The 15,203-nt window shown below is 51.3% G+C and overlaps 1 long non-coding RNA gene across 1 annotated transcript; it reads right to left on the bottom strand.

Moving 5' to 3' along the window:
• Positions 1-10,570: 10,570 nt before the first annotated feature.
• LOC139073593 (uncharacterized) lies at positions 10,571-14,999 on the bottom strand. Its single transcript, XR_011522493.1, has 3 exons — positions 13,537-14,999; positions 12,113-12,186; positions 10,571-11,602 (listed from the first exon to the last, which is right to left on the bottom strand). It is a non-coding gene; the product is annotated as an uncharacterized lncRNA (long non-coding RNA).
• Between the last annotated feature and the right edge of the window lie 204 nt (positions 15,000-15,203).

The following is a 15,203-nucleotide window of genomic DNA, read 5'->3' as shown; positions in this document are numbered from 1 at the left end:
CTTGGGGAAACAAGGCAGGACTTTGTGCCTTGCAGCTCTAGGGCCATGTAGGACACGGCAGAGCAGAAGTTCTACTTCAGCGAGATCAGGCCTGGGAAGAAACTGCGTTTCACAGACCTTTGTAACACTCGTTCCCTGTAGGCTGTAAAACACTAGTGCAGAGCAAGGTGTTTCTTAGCTGCCCAAAGAGCTGGAAGCCCCACGCTGTGGGGCCTATCTGCCCTTGAAGACACAAGGCAGGACTTTGTCCCTTGCAGCTCTAGGCCCATGTAGGACACGGCAGAGCAGAAGTTCTACTTCAGCAAGCACAGGCCTGGCAAGAAACTGCGTTTCACAGGCCTTTGTAAGACTCATTCCCTGTAGGCTGTAAAACACCAGTGCGGAACAAGTTGTTTCTTAGCTACACAAAAAGCTGGAAGCCCCACGCTGTGGGGCCTGTCTGCCCTTGAGGACACAAGGCAGGACTTTGTGACTTACAGCTCTAGGCCGATGAAGGACACGGCATAGCAGAAATTCTACTTCAGCGAGATCAGGCCTGAGAAGAAACTGCGTTTCACAGGCCTTTGTAAGACATGTTCCAGGGAGGCTGGAAGAGCCCTCTGCAGAGCAAGTTGTTTCTTAGCTGCCCAAAGAGCTGGAAGCTGGACGCTGAGTGACTAGTCTCCCCTTGGGGAAACAAGGCAGGACTTTGTGACTTGCAGCTCTAGGCCCATGTAGGACACGGCAGAGCAGAAGTTCTACGTCAGCGAGATCAGGCCTGAGAAGAAACTGCCTTTCACAGGCCTTTGTAAGACATGTTCCCAGTATGCTGTGAAACACCAATGCAGAGCGAGTTGTTACTTAGCTGCCCAAAGAGCTGGAAGCTGGACGGTGAGGGACTAGTCTCACCTTGTGGAAACAAGGCAGGACTTTGTGCCTTGCACCTCTAGGGCCATGTAGGACACGGCAGAGCAGAAGATCTACTTCAGGCAGATCAGGGCTTTGAAGAATCAGCATTTCAGAGGCCTTTGTAAGACATGTTCCCGGTAGGCTGTAAGAGCCCTATGCAAAGCGAGTTGTTTCTTAGCTGTCCAAAGAGCTGGAAGCTGGACGCTGAGGTTCTTGTCTCCCCTTCGGGAAACAAGGCAGGACTTTGTGCCTTGCAGCTCTAGGGCCATGTAGGACACGGCAGAGCAGAAGTTCTACTTCAGCGAGATCAGGCCTGGGAAGAAACTGCGTTTCACAGGCCTTTGTAACACTCGTTCCCTGTAGGCTGTAAAACACTAGTGCAGAGCAAGTTGTTTCTTAGCTGCCCAAAGAGCTGGAAGCCCCACGCTGAGGGGCCTATCTGCCCTTGAAGACACAAGGCAGGACTTTGTCCCTTGCAGCTCTAGGCCCATGTAGGACACGGAAGAGCAGAATTTCTATTTCAGCAAGCACAGGCCTGGGAACAAACTGCGTTTCACAGGCCTTTGTAAGACTCGTTCCCTGTAGGCTGTAAAGCACCACTGCGGAGCAAGATGTTTCTTAGCTACCCAAAAAGCTGGAAGCCCCAAGCTGTGGGGCCTGTCTGCCCTTGAGGACACAAGGCAGGACTTTGTGCCTTGCAGCTCTAGGCTGATGAAGGACACGGCATAGCAGAAATTCTACTTCAGCGAGATCAGGCCTGAGAAGAAACTGCGATTCACAGGCCTTTGTAAGACATGTTCCAGGTAGAATGAAAGAGCCCCGTGCAGAGCAAGTTGTTTCTTAGCTGCCCAAAGAGCTGGAAGCTGGACACTTAGGGACTAGTCTCCCCTTGGGGAAACAAGGCAGGACTTAGTGCCTTGAAGGTCTAGGGCCATGTCGGACACGGCAGATCAGAAGTTCTACTTCAGCCAGATCAGGGCTGGGAAGAAACTGCATTCACAGGCCTTTGTAAGACATGTTCCCGGTAGCCTGTAAGAGCCCTATGCAGAGCGAGTTGTTTCTTAGCTGCTGAAAGAGCTGGAAGCTGGACGCTGAGGGACTTGTCTCCCCTTGGGGAAACAAGGCAGGACTTTGTGCCTTGCAGCTCTAGGGCCATGTAGGACACGGCAGAGCAGAAGTTCTACTTCAGCGAGATCATGCCTGGGAAGAAACTGCGTTTCACAGGCCTTTGTAAGATTCGTTCCCTGTAGGCTGTAAAACACCAGTGCGGAGCAAGTTCTTTCTTAGCTGCCCAAAAAGCTCGAAGCCCCACGCTGTGGGGCCTCTCTGCCAATTTGCAAACAAGGCAGCCCTTTCGGCCTGGCAGCTCTATGCAAATGTAGCACACCCAGAGCAGAAATTCTACTTCAGTAAGATCAGGCCTGCCAAGAAACTGCGTTTCACAGTCCTTTGTAAGTGATGTTCCCGGTAGGCTGTGGTAGCATTGTTCAGTGCCAGTTGTTCCTTAGGTTCCCAAAGAGCTGGAAGCAAGATGTATGGGGCCTCTCTCCCCCTTTGGAAACAAGGCAACCCTTTGGGCCTGGCAGCTCTATGCCAATGTAGCACACCCAGAGCAGAAGGTCTGCTTCAGCCAGATCAGGCCTGCCAAGAAACTGCATTTCACAGGCCTTGGTAACAGATGTTCCAGGTAGGTTGTAAGAGCACTGGGCAGAGCCAGTAGTTTCTTAGCTTCCCAAAGAGCTGGAGGCAAGATGCTTTCGGGCCTCTCTACCCATTTGCAAGGAAGACAGCACTTTGAGCATGGCAGCTCTATGCCAATGTAGCACACCCAGAGCAGAAGGTCTGCTTCAGACAGATCAGGCCTTCCAAGAAACTGCGTTTCACAGGCCTTTGTAAGATCTGTTCCCGGTAGGCTGTAAAACACCAATGCAGAGCGAGTTGTTTCCTAGCTGCCCAAAGAGCTGGAAGCTGGACGCTGAGGGACTAGTCTCCCCTTGGGGAAACAAGGCAGGACTTTGTGCCTTGCAGCCCTTAGGCCATGTAGGACACGGCAGATCAGAAGTTCTACTTCAGCCAGATCAGGGCTGGGAAGAAACTGCATTCACAGGCCTTTGTAAGACATGTTCCCGGTAGTCTGTAAGAGCCCTATGCAGAGCGAGTTGTTTCTTAGCTGCCAAAAGAGCTGGAAGCTGGACGCTGAGGGACTTGTCTCCCCTTGGGGAAACAAGGCAGGACTTTGTGCCTTGCAGCTCTAGGCCCATGTAGGACATGGCAGAGCAGAAGTTCTACTTCAGTGAGATAAGTCCTGGGATGAAACTGCGTTTCACAGGTCTTTGTAAGACTCATTCCCTGTAGGCTGTAAAACACCAATGCGGAGCAAGTTGTTTCTTAGCTGCCCAAAAAGCTGGAAGCCCTTCCCTGTGGGGCCTGACTGCACTTGAGGACACAAGGGAGGACTTTGTGCCTTGCAGCTCTATGCCAATGTAGCACACCGAGAGCAGAAGGTCTGCTTCAGCCAGATCAGGCCTGCCAAGAAACTGCATTTCACAGGCCTTGGTAACAGATGTTCCAGGTAGGTTGTAAGAGCCCTGGGCAGAGCCACTTGTTTCTTATCTTCCCAAAGAGCTGGAAGCAAGATGCTTTGTGGCCTCTCTACGCCTTTGCAAAGAAGACAGAACTTTAGGCCTGGCAGCTCTATGCCAATGTAGCACACCCAGAGCAGAAGTTCTGCTTCAGAAAGATCAGGCCTTCCAAGAAGTTGCGTTTCACAGGCCTTGGTAACAGATGTTCCACTTAGGTTGTCAGAGCACTAGGCAGAGCCAGTTGTTTCTTAGCTTCCCAAAGAGCTGGAAGCAAGATGCATTAGGGCTTATCTGCCCCTTTGCAAACAAGGCAGCCCTTTGGGCCTGGCATCTCTATGCCAATGTAGCACACCCAGAGCAGAAGTTTTTCTTCAGCCAGATCAGGCCTGGCTAGAAACTGCGTTTCACTGGCTTCTGTAAGAGATGTTGCCGGTAGGCTGTTAGAGCACTGGGCAGAGCCAGTTGTTTCTTAGCTTCCCAAAGAGCTCTAAGCAAGATGCTTTGGGGTCTCTCTGCCTCTTTGCAAACAAGGCAGCCCTTTCGGCCTGGCAGAAGTAGGCAAATGTAGCACACCCAGAGCAGCAATTCTACTTCAGTAAGATCTGGCCTGCCAAGAGATGGCGTTTCACAGGCCTTTGTAAGTGATGTTCCCGGTAGCCTGTGGTAGCATTGTGCAGTGCCAGTTGTTTCTTAGCTTCCCAAAGATCTGGAAGCAAGATGTTTTAGGGCCTCTCTCCCACTTTGGAAACAAGGCAGCCCTGTGGGCCTGGCAGCTCTATGCCAATGTAGCACACCCAGAGCAGAAGGTCTGCTTCAGCAAGATCAAGCCTGCCAAGAAACTGCATTTCACAGGCCTTGGTAACAGATGTTCCAGGTAGGTTGTAAGAGCACTGGGCAGAGCCAGTTGTTTCTTGGCTTCCCAAAGAGCTGGAAGCAAGATGCTTTGGGGCCTCTCTGCCCCTTTGCAAACAAGGCAGCCCTTTCGGCCTGGCAGCTCTAGGCAAATGTAGCACACCCAGAGCAGAAGTTCTACTTCTGCCGGATAAGGCCTGCCAAGAAACTGCGTTTCACAGGCCTTGGTAAGAGATGTTCCCGGTAGGCTGTAAGCACTGGGCAGAGCCAGTTGTTTATTAGGTTCCCAAAGAGCTGGAAGCAAGATGCTTTGGGGCCTCTCACCCCCTTTGGAAACAAGGCAACCCTTTGGGCCTGGCAGCTCTAGGCCAATGGTGCCCAGCGAAGGAAGAAGTTCTTCTTCAGCCAGATCACGCCTGCCTAGGAACTGCGTTTCACAGGCCTTGGTAAGAGATGTTCCCGGTAGGCTGTAAGAACACTGGGCAGAGCCAGTTGTTTCTTAGCTCCAAAAGAAGCTGGAAGCAAGATGCTTTGGGGCCTCTCTCACCCTTTGCAAACAAGGCAGCCCTTTGTGTCTGGCAGCCCTAGGCCAACATAGCACACCCAGAGCAGAAGTTCTACTTCAGCCAGATCAGGCCTGCCTAGAAACGGCGTTTCACAGGCTTCTGTAAGAGATGTTGCCGGTAGGCTGTTAGAGCACTGGGCAGAGCCAGTTGTTTCTTAGCTTCCCAAAGAGCTCTAAGCAAGATGCTTTGGGGTCTCTCTGCCTCTTTGCAAACAAGGCAGCCCTTTCGGCCTGGCAGCTGTAGGCAAATGTAGCACACCCAGAGCAGCAATTCTATTTCAGTAAGATCTGGCCTGCCAAGAGATGGCGTTTCACAGGCATTTGTAAGTGATGTTCCCGGTAGCCTGTGGTAGCATTGTGCAGTGCCAGTTGTTTCTTAGCTTACCAAAGATCTGGAAGCAAGATGTTTTAGGGCCTCTCTCCCACTTTGGAAACAAGGCAGCCCTTTCGGCCTGGCAGCTCTAGGCAAATGTAGCACACCCAGAGCAGAAGTTCTACTTCTGCCGGATAAGGCCTGCCAAGAAACTGCGTTTCTCAGGCCTTGGTAAGAGATGTTCCCGGTAGGCTGTAAGAGCACTGGGCAGAGCCAGTTGTTTATTAGGTTCCCAAAGAGCTGGAAGCAAGATGCTTTGTGGCCTCTCTGCCCATTTGCAAACAAGGCAGACCTTTGGGACTGGCAGCTCTAGGTCAATGTAGCACACACAGAGCAGAAGTTCTACTTCAGCCAGATCATACCTGCCAAGAACTGCGTTTCACAAGCCTTGGTAACAGATGTTCCACATAGGCTGTACGAGCACTGGGCAGAGACAGTTGTTTCTTAGCTTCCCTAAGCGCTCTAAGCAAGATGCTTTGGGGCCTCTCTGCCCCTTTGCAAACAAGGCAGCCCTTTCGGCCTGGCAGCTCTAGGCAAATGTAGCACACCCAGAGCAGAAATTCTACTTCAGTAAGATCAGGCCTGGCAAGAAACTGCGTTTCACAGGCCTTTGTAAGTGATGTTCCCGGTAGGCTGTGGTAGCATTGTTCAGTGCCAGTTGTTCCTTAGCTTCCCAAAGAGCTGGAAGCAAGATGTATGGGGAATCTCTCCCCATTTGGAAACAATGCAACCCATTGGGTCTGGCAGCTCTATGCCTATGTAGCACACCCAAAGCAGAAGGTCTGCTTCAGCCAGATCAGGCCTGCCAAGAAACTGCATTTCACAGGCCTTGGTAGCAGATGTTCCAGGTAGGTTGTAAGGGCACTGGGCAGAGCCAGTTGTTTCTTAGCTTCCCAAAGAGCTGGAAGCAAGATGCTTTAGGGCTTCTCTTCCACTTTGGAAACAAGGCAGCCCTTTGCACCTGACAGCCCTAGGCAAATGTAGCACACCCAGAGACGAAGTCCTACTTCAGCCAGATCAGGCATGCCAAGAAACTGCATTTCACAGGCCTGTGTAAGTGATGTTCCCGGTAGGCTGTGGTAGCATTGTGCAGTGCCAGTTGTTTCTCAGCTTCCCAAAAAGGTGGAAGCAAGATGCTTTGCGGCCTCTCTCCCCCTATGGAAACAAGGCAGCCCTTTGTGTCTGGCACTCTAGGCCAATGCACCACACCCAGAGCTGAAGGTCTCCTTCAGCCAGATCAGGGCTGCCAAGAAACTGCATTTCTCAGGACTTGGTAACAGATTTTCCAGGTACGTTGTAGGAGCACTGGGCAGAGCCAGTTGTTTCTTAGCTTCCAAAAGAGCTGGAAGCAAGATGCTTTGGGGCCTCTCTGCCCCTTTGCAAACAAGGCAGCCCTTTGGGCCTGGCAGCTCAATGCCAATGTAGCACACCCAGAGCAGAAGTTCTACTTCAGCCAGATCAGGCCGGCCAAGAAACTGCATTTCACAGGCCTCTGTAAGATACGTTCCCGCTAGGCTGTTAGAGCACTGGGCAGAGCCAGTTGTTTGTTAGCTTCCAAAAGAGCTGGAAGCAAGATGCTTTGAGGCCTCTCTGCCCCTTTGCAAACAAGCCAGCCCTTTGGGCCGGGCAGCTCTATGCCAATCTAACACACCCAGAGAAGAAGTTCTACTTCAGCCAGATCAGGCCTTCCAAGAAACTGCGTTTCACAGGCTTCTCTAAGAGATGTTGCCGGTAGGCTGTTAGAGCACTGGGCAGAGCCAGTTGTTTCTTAGCTTCCCAAAGAGCTCTAAGCAAGATGCTTTGGGGTCTCTCTGCCTCTTTGCAAACAAGGCAGCCCTTTCGGCCTGGCAGCTGTAGGCAAATGTAACCCTAACCCTAACCCTAACCCCAACCCCAACCCCAACCCCAACCCCAACCCTAACCCCTAAACCTAACACTAACCATAACCCTAGCCCTAGCCCTAGCCCTAGCCCTAGCCCTAACCCTAACCCCTAGCCCTAGCCCAAGCCCTAGCCCTAGCCCTAACCCTAACCCTAACCCACTAACCCTAACCCTAACCATAACCCAAACGCCTAACCCTAACCCTAACCCTAACCCCAACCCCAGCCCCAGCCCCAGCCCCAACCCCAACCCCTAAACCTAACGCTAACGCTAACCCTAACCCGACCCTGACCCCGGCCCCAGCCACAGCCCCAGACACAGCCCCAGCCCTAGCCCTAACCCGAACCCTAACCCTAGCCCTAACCCTAACGCTAGCCCTAACCCTAACCCTAACCCTAACCCTAACCATAACCCTAACCCTAAACCCTAACCCTAACCGTAACCCTAACCCTAACCCTAACCCTAGCCCTAACCCGAACCCTAACCCTAGCCCTAACCCTAACGCTAGCCCTAACCCTAACCCTAACCCTAACCCTAACCCTAACCCTAGCCCTAACCCTAACCCTAACCCTAACCCTAACCCTAACCCTAAACCCTAACCCTAACCCTAAGCCTTACCCTTACCCAAACCCTAACCCTAACCCTAACCCTTACCCTTACCCTAACCCTAACCCTAAAACCTAAACCCTAATCCTAACCCTAACACTAACCCTAACCCTAAACCCTAACCCTAACCCTAACCCTAACCCTAACACCTAACCCTAGCCCCTAGCCCCGAGCCCCTAGCCACAGCCCCAGCCCCAGCCCCAGCCCTAACCCCTAACCCTAACCCCTAACCCTAAACCTAGCCCTAGCCCTAGCCCTAGCCCCTAACCCCTAACCCCTAACCCTAACCCTAACCCCTAGCCCTAGCCCTAGCCCTAGCCCTAACCCTAACCCTAACCTAACCCTAACCCTACCCTAACCCTAACCCTAACCCTAACCGGACCCTGACCCTGACCCTGACCCTAACCCTAACACTAACCCTAACCCTAACCCCTGATCCCTGACCCTGACCCCTAACCCTAACCCTAACCCTAACCCTAACCCCTAGCCCTAGCCCTAGCCCTAGCCCTGACCCTGACCCTGACCCTAACCCGACCCCGACCCCGACCCCGACCCCGACCCTGACCCTGACCCTAACCCTAACCCCAACCCTAAGCCTAACCCTAACCCAACCCGAACCCCAACCCCGACCCTAACCTGACCCTGACCCTGACCCCTGACCCCTGACCCTGACCCTGACCCTAACCCTCACCCTAACCTCTAACCCTAACCCTAACTCCCTGACCCTGACTCTTGACCCTAAACCCTGTCGTTTGGCTGCTGTGACTCTCCCTAGTATTCCTGTGGTATTAGGATAGTTTCTGTTCAAATATGTTTGCTCCTTTTTCTTGTGTTTTGGAGCGGAGAATGTCCCAGGCAAGCTCACTCCACCATGACACTGACATCATTCCCATGTTCTCGGTTTTTGTTTTTTTTTTTTTTTTTGGAAGATTAGCCCTGAGCTAACATCTGTCACCAATCCTCTTTTTGCTGAGGAAGACCGGCCCCAATCCAACACCCATGCCCATCCTCCTCCACTCTACATGTGGGATGCCTACCACAGCATGGCTTGCCAAGCGGTGTCATGTCTGCACCCGGGATCTGAATCAGTGAACCCCCAGCTGCCAAAGCAGAATGTGCGAACTCAACCACTGTGCCACCAGGCCAGCCCACCCCATGTTCTCATTTTTGATGTAATAGTGAAAGCTGGTGTTGCCTTCTGACAGGGATGATCAGTATGTCTTCGTTCCTGATGCACACAACATCAAATCACTTCAGTCGGTGGAATGAGAGGGAAGACTTCCTCTTTTCTAGTTTGGCATTTTTCACTCGTTTGACTATCTCACTGTACTTGTCACTTGTGAAATACATAGAATTGCCTTCTTTTTAGACAGTAAACGGTTAAAGCAATGATAAAAGTGTCAACTAGCATCATACCTGAGGTTCTCTCTGGATGTATTTGGGAGCTGTGACAACAGTGGGAAGCAGTATCAGCTGGAAACTAATGAAGGTTTAGGGAAGGCCATTTACTGAAAACACTCAACCAGGTGTCCCCACCACGGCAGCTGGGCACACGCTAACCAGCAGGCTTGGACTCCTAGATGGAGAGGTGCCAGACATCCCACGGCCAACTAAGGTCAAGTGACTCTTCCCTTATCTGATTAATATGCCCAAAAATGGTGTTTAAAGTCAGGCTCTCATCTGACTCTGATTCTACAACGAATGGCAAAGACACCCAAATAGGAAGAGGTCCAGCCAGCAGGCAGTCCTCATTTCATGTGTGTGATCTGAGGTTGGGTCTGGGCACACCTCAGCCAGGTGTGCACAGGTGTGTATGGCAGGCAGATGCAAGATATGTGGGCACCTGAGCTCTCAAGCAAAACCTTGAGGCCAAGTTTAGCCCTTGACCAAACCCCTGGGCTAGCCCCTCCAAATCTCACAGGAGGCAGGCAGGCTCAGGTAAAGGATTCCTCTAGGTGGGGCCCATGGCTGGAAACAGGGACCACTCACCTGAGGACCTGTGTATCTTACAATAAGACCAACCCACACCCAGAAACCCGCATCCTTACCCAAATGGGTCACCTCCCTGCAGGCCTCCTTCTGCAGGGCATCATGTGGCCCCTAGTCTTCCCATGTGGGATGCAGGGCCTGGTCTCCAAGCGCCACCAACAGTTGGAATGAGCCCGTGTCCATGGGAAGAAGAGAGTCAAAGGGGCATGGTAGGAGTCAAATGGAAACTGGGAGAGAGAGAGAGTGCAGGCCAGAGAGACCAGGGAGAGGGGAGGACAAGGGGAGAGGGAGAATTAGCACCCAGGTCTGGCCAGAGAGTGCGTGCAACCATGAGGATGCTGGGAGGCCTGGTGAGTGCTCACTAGCTCACCCACCACAGGCTGAAGTCTCTGCTCCCTCTGCCCATCCAGTCAGCTGGGGCACAGCATCATTTCAGAGGACAGGACAGGGTGACAAGCATCCAGGGCCCCAGAGGAACAGAACAGAAAGGTGTGTGGCAGGCAATCCTCCCACCCAGGCCCACCCTCTGGATCCCTGAGTCTCTTTGGAGGCCCCTCTGGGGTCAGCCCTTACTGTCTGCAGGGCCTGAAGCCCAGCTGAAGGGTGAGAGGACCAGAAAACAAGTGGAACCCCTCTCCTGACTAGATGTCCACCCAGCTCCGCGAGCCCCACCTCTGAACACAGGAAGAGCTCAGTACAGTGAGCAGGTGTCAGGGACACCGTGCCCAGGGTGCTGCACAGTAAGCCTGGCTTTCTCATGGGCTTCCACTAAAAAACTGGGTACACTGTGCTCCAAGAGGCCCAAGATGTAATAAAATCACACTTGAGAATTCATCAAGGCTTTTAAAACCATGTATTTGAGTTCACTTGAGATAATAAATTATTTGCTGATAAAAAAACATTTGTGAAAGGGGCTGGCCCAGTGGCACAGTGGTTAAGTTCGCACATTCCACTTCGGCGGCCTGGGGTTCGCCAGTTCAGATCCTGGGTGCAGACATGGCACCACTTGGCAAGCCATGCTATGGTAGGCATCCCACATATAAAGTACAGAACAATGAGCACAGATGTTAGCTCAGGGCCAGTCTTCCTCAGCAAAAAGAGGAAGATTGGCAGCAGATGTTAGCTCAGGGCTAATCTTCCTCAATAAATAAATAAATAAAAACATTTGTGAGAGTGGAAGGGCCCCCAACATGAAACCAGGTGAAAACAACGGGGTGCAAAGCACTGACGGGGCTTTCTTTGGAAACGTCTATGTACTGCTCAACACACATACATGTGCATACATGAGAGAAGGGAGTAAGGACACATGACGGGTAACAGTGGCCATCTCAGAGAGGCAGACGAGGGGGGAGGCTTGAAATTTTACATACTTTTGTTAACGTTTGAATTACTTATAATGCACATATATTTTGAAATTTTTTTAAAAGTGAGAGGACAGACAAGATTAGCATATTTCTTTCTACCTCTGTGCAAGAGAAACTACAACTAAACTAATAAATGAAAACCCACTTTTGAAAAGTCAGGCAGAGCCCAGGGGTGGACAGTGAGATGGGGAGGAGCCTGAGAGAAGCAAAGCCAAGATCAGAGACAGCCCAGGAGGCACAGCCGAGGCACCCTAGACAGGAGAGGAAGCCCAGGCCTCGCTGCAGGCTGGTATGGTCAGTCCTGCCCACAAGTCTGTGTCCTCTGGGGCTATCTGATGCCATTTTAAATTGTCAACTGGGGGGCCAGCTCCGTGGCCGAGTGGTTAAGTTCGCGTGCTCCGCTGCGGCGGCCCAGGGTTCGGATCCTGGGTGCGGACATGGCACCGCTCGTCAGGCCACGTTGAGGCGGCGTCCCACATCCCACAACTAGAAGGACCTGCAACTAAGATATACAACTATGTACAGTGGGGGTTTGGGGAGATAAAGCAGAAAAAAAAAAAAAAAGATTGGCAACAGTTGTTAGCCCAGGTGCCAATCTTTAAATAAATAAATAAATAGTCAACTGGGTGCCAAGGATAAAACCTGGATTATGGCTTTTCTGGCAGCACTGCTGTCTGTCCACAGCCAGAAGAGACCAGGCAACCAATCTATCTGGGCCCCAACCTCACTCTTGTGCCTGTGGGTTTGGGCGCTGGGGTCCTGAGTTGTGGGGACAAGCACCTACTCCACTATTCAGGCAGTGTGAGCCTGGGGAGGCCTGGCTCTCAGAAGCATGAGCTGGGGGAGCCTACAGGGCAGGCTCCTGGGTCAGGCCTAAGGATAAGGGAGGTGTGTTGGGGGAGCTGCTGGACACAGCTACTGAATGTGACCCTCCATGGCCCGTGGTGGTGAAAGGTTGGGGACATGGACAGCAGGATGTGGCATCTCTGACTTTGGAGGACTCACAGCTCACCTCAGCTCCATCTGTGAAGGGCTCGGCTGGCTCTGCTAGGTCACCAGAACACTGGTCCTCAGGAGGGGCCAACACTGAGGGGAGAGGGGAGTCAGTGTCCTCAGCTCCACCTTGAGGACACAGGGGTCAGCACCGAAGGCAATCAATCAATCAGGCAGTCAACATATGGCCAGTGTCCTCAAGTGTTCCTTGCACCAGCTTGGGCTGGCCAGTGGCCTGAGACTGAGCTGGACAAGACATGGGCCTGCCCTCTATATCACACAGAATTCCCTGCCCTGGCTGGCATGCAGCCCCACTCTGGGCCACATACATACGCATACCTCAAGAGTACACCCAAGGCCCCTGAACCCAAGTCATTGAAACACGAGGAAACAGTCATTAGAAGCTTCCTTCACCTGCAGCCAGGTGTGCAGTAAAGGGTTGACTCAGCAGGCCTGGGTTGTCCAAATCCTAACATTCCAAAGGTTTGGCTCTTGACCTGCTCCTGGGAGGTATCTCTAACTGCTGGAATATTCTGCCTGTTAAGAGTATCTTTGTTTACCTAAGGCCTTGGGCCAGATAGATTCTGCTAACAAGGTGACTTAAGGTAGTGACCTTGGGCCACACTGTATCAGTGTGACCTCTGGGGGAAGTTGAGACTGAGTAACTTAGGTCAGTCATGACTGTGTGACTGACCCAAATAAAAAGTCAGTACACCTGGCTCAGGTGAGCCTCTCTGGTTGACAACACCCTGTGTGTGTTGTCACACATCAGTGCTGGGAGAATTAAGCACCGTCCACATGACTCCCCTGGGAAAGGACATCTAGAAGCTCATGCCTGAGATCTCCCAGACTATGCACCTTTTCCCTTGCTAAACTTAATCTATATCCTTTCACTGTAAGAAAGTATAATCATAAGTATAACAATCTTGCTGAATTCTGTGACTTCTTCTAACAAATCATTGAGCCTAATGGTGGTTTTGGGGACCCCCAAACACACCGCAACAGTGACAGTCAAGGAAGAGCTCAGGGATCTGGCCAAGATTAAGTAAGGACATAGAGCAAAGGCAGGAGTCTTGATGTAAATGTGAATTGTGGCGAACTGGAAACCATGGGATTTCAAGGCTGAGTGGACATAACCAAGCATGCCCCACAGGATCCACATGAGTACCAGGCCAGAGCCCATTCAGTGACCAGTAGGCTCTTGTTCCAACATGCACATCGTTACAATGCAAAGTCTCTTTTTAGTGTGTGTCACTTAAGCATCGATTCAGTGGGAAGCTGGGAACTGGAACCGGGGTAAAACCTCTAAGGAGGAGGCAAATGCTTGCTGTTGTTCAGGAGATAGCCTGCCTCAAAACGCTGGCAATGGGCTTAGAAAAGAGCCCAGCAGTACAACCCAACACCCCATGAGGACCACAGACACACGCATCCAAGATGTCTCACCTGCACCTCAGGTTCAGGCCTCGGTGAAAACCAGTCATGTGTATTCAAGGTTTTCCTCAGCAGTAGCTGAATCCAGTTTTCAGCTTTTCCAGCAAGTGTAGAACCAGCTTCATCATGTCCTCCTCGAGACCCCAGCACCATCCAGCAGCAGCCCCTCCTCAGAGGTCTGGGTCCCAGCCCCTCCTTTGAGTTTCTGTCATAACTCCAACCTTTTCCCTTTGTTCCCACAGCTCTAGAAGTGCAGTGTCCCCTGCAGTGCCTACCACCATGACACCTGAGGGTTCTTTTTGTCCTTTTTTACTCCTTCAATACCTACGTTAAATTCTTTACATCAAATTCCCTCTGTTAAAACAAGTGGTATGTTAGAAGTTCCTCAAAAAGGGGCCGGCCCTGTGGCCAAGTGGTTAAGTTCGCATGCTGCGCTTCAGCAGCCCAGGGTTTCGCCAGTTTGAACCCTGGGTGCGGACATGGCACCGCTCATCAAGGCATGCTGAGGCGGCGTCTTACATGCCACAACTAGAAGGACCCACAACTAAAAATACACAACTATGTACACAGGGGGCTTTGGGGAGAAAAAGGGGAAAAAAATAAAGTCTTTAAAAGAAGTTCCTCAAAAGGACCCAGCACTTTCACTCCTGGGTATATAATCAAGAGAAATGAAGACATTTGTCCACGCAAAAACACATAGATACATGTTCACAACAGCCAAGAGGTGCAAACAACATAAATATCCAATAATGGATAAATGAATAAACAGAATGGGATATATCCATACATCAGAATGTTATTTAGCCATAAAAATGAGTGAGGTGCTGACATGCTACAACATAGATGAACACCGAAAACATTATCCTCAATGAAAGAAGCCAGTCATAAAAAGCCACATACTGTATGATTCCATTTAATGGAATGTCCAGAATAAGCAAATCTAGAGAGACACAAAGGAGATTACTGGCTGCCACGGCATTAGGAGAGGGAAGAATGGGGAGTGACCACTAATGGGCACGGAGTTTCTTTGGAGGTAATTAAATTACGGTATTAGACAGTGCTGGTGGTTGCACACTTTGTGAACACACTAAAACCCAAGAATTGTATGCTTTCTTGGTATGTGAATTACAGCTTAGTAAAAGTGCTTTTTTTTTTTTTTTTAAGTGCTATGGTTTCTATCTCTTGATGCAGAGGGCCAACAGGCAAAGGCTCTGCATAGATCTGTGTGAATATGTGAGTCAACAAATGCCAGGACAAGTGACATTGTAACTGACCATCTCTCCTACCTGTTTCATGGCTGTCATCTCCTCACAGGTGTATAGATGCATATGTGGCCCAAGGTGAAGACATCACACGGCAGGAAGTGCAAAGCCACCCCTGGCCAAGTCTACCTCTTTGCTCACCTCCTCTTGCCCCCAACCCCTCCAAAGAAGAATACCCTAATTGTGACTGGTGGTCTCAATGTCCAACTCTCCAACCAGACTAGGCTTCAACAGGGCAGGAACTTTGCCTGTCTCCTTCCCTGCTGAACCCACAGGGCCTGGCACCTAGCATGCACTCAGTGACCTTTTGAGGAAGGAGAAAAGGAAGAGAAAGGAAGCCCAGTATACCCCAAGAGGGTGACATGTCATACCAACCTCAAGCTCACACCTCTGCAAGGCTCAGAGGCCAGAAAAGGC

Source organism: Equus przewalskii, chromosome 9 (genome assembly GCF_037783145.1).
Source record: "Equus przewalskii isolate Varuska chromosome 9, EquPr2, whole genome shotgun sequence".
NCBI classification, from domain to species: domain Eukaryota; kingdom Metazoa; phylum Chordata; class Mammalia; order Perissodactyla; family Equidae; genus Equus; species Equus przewalskii.
This window is presented reverse-complemented; position numbering and strand designations above follow the sequence as displayed.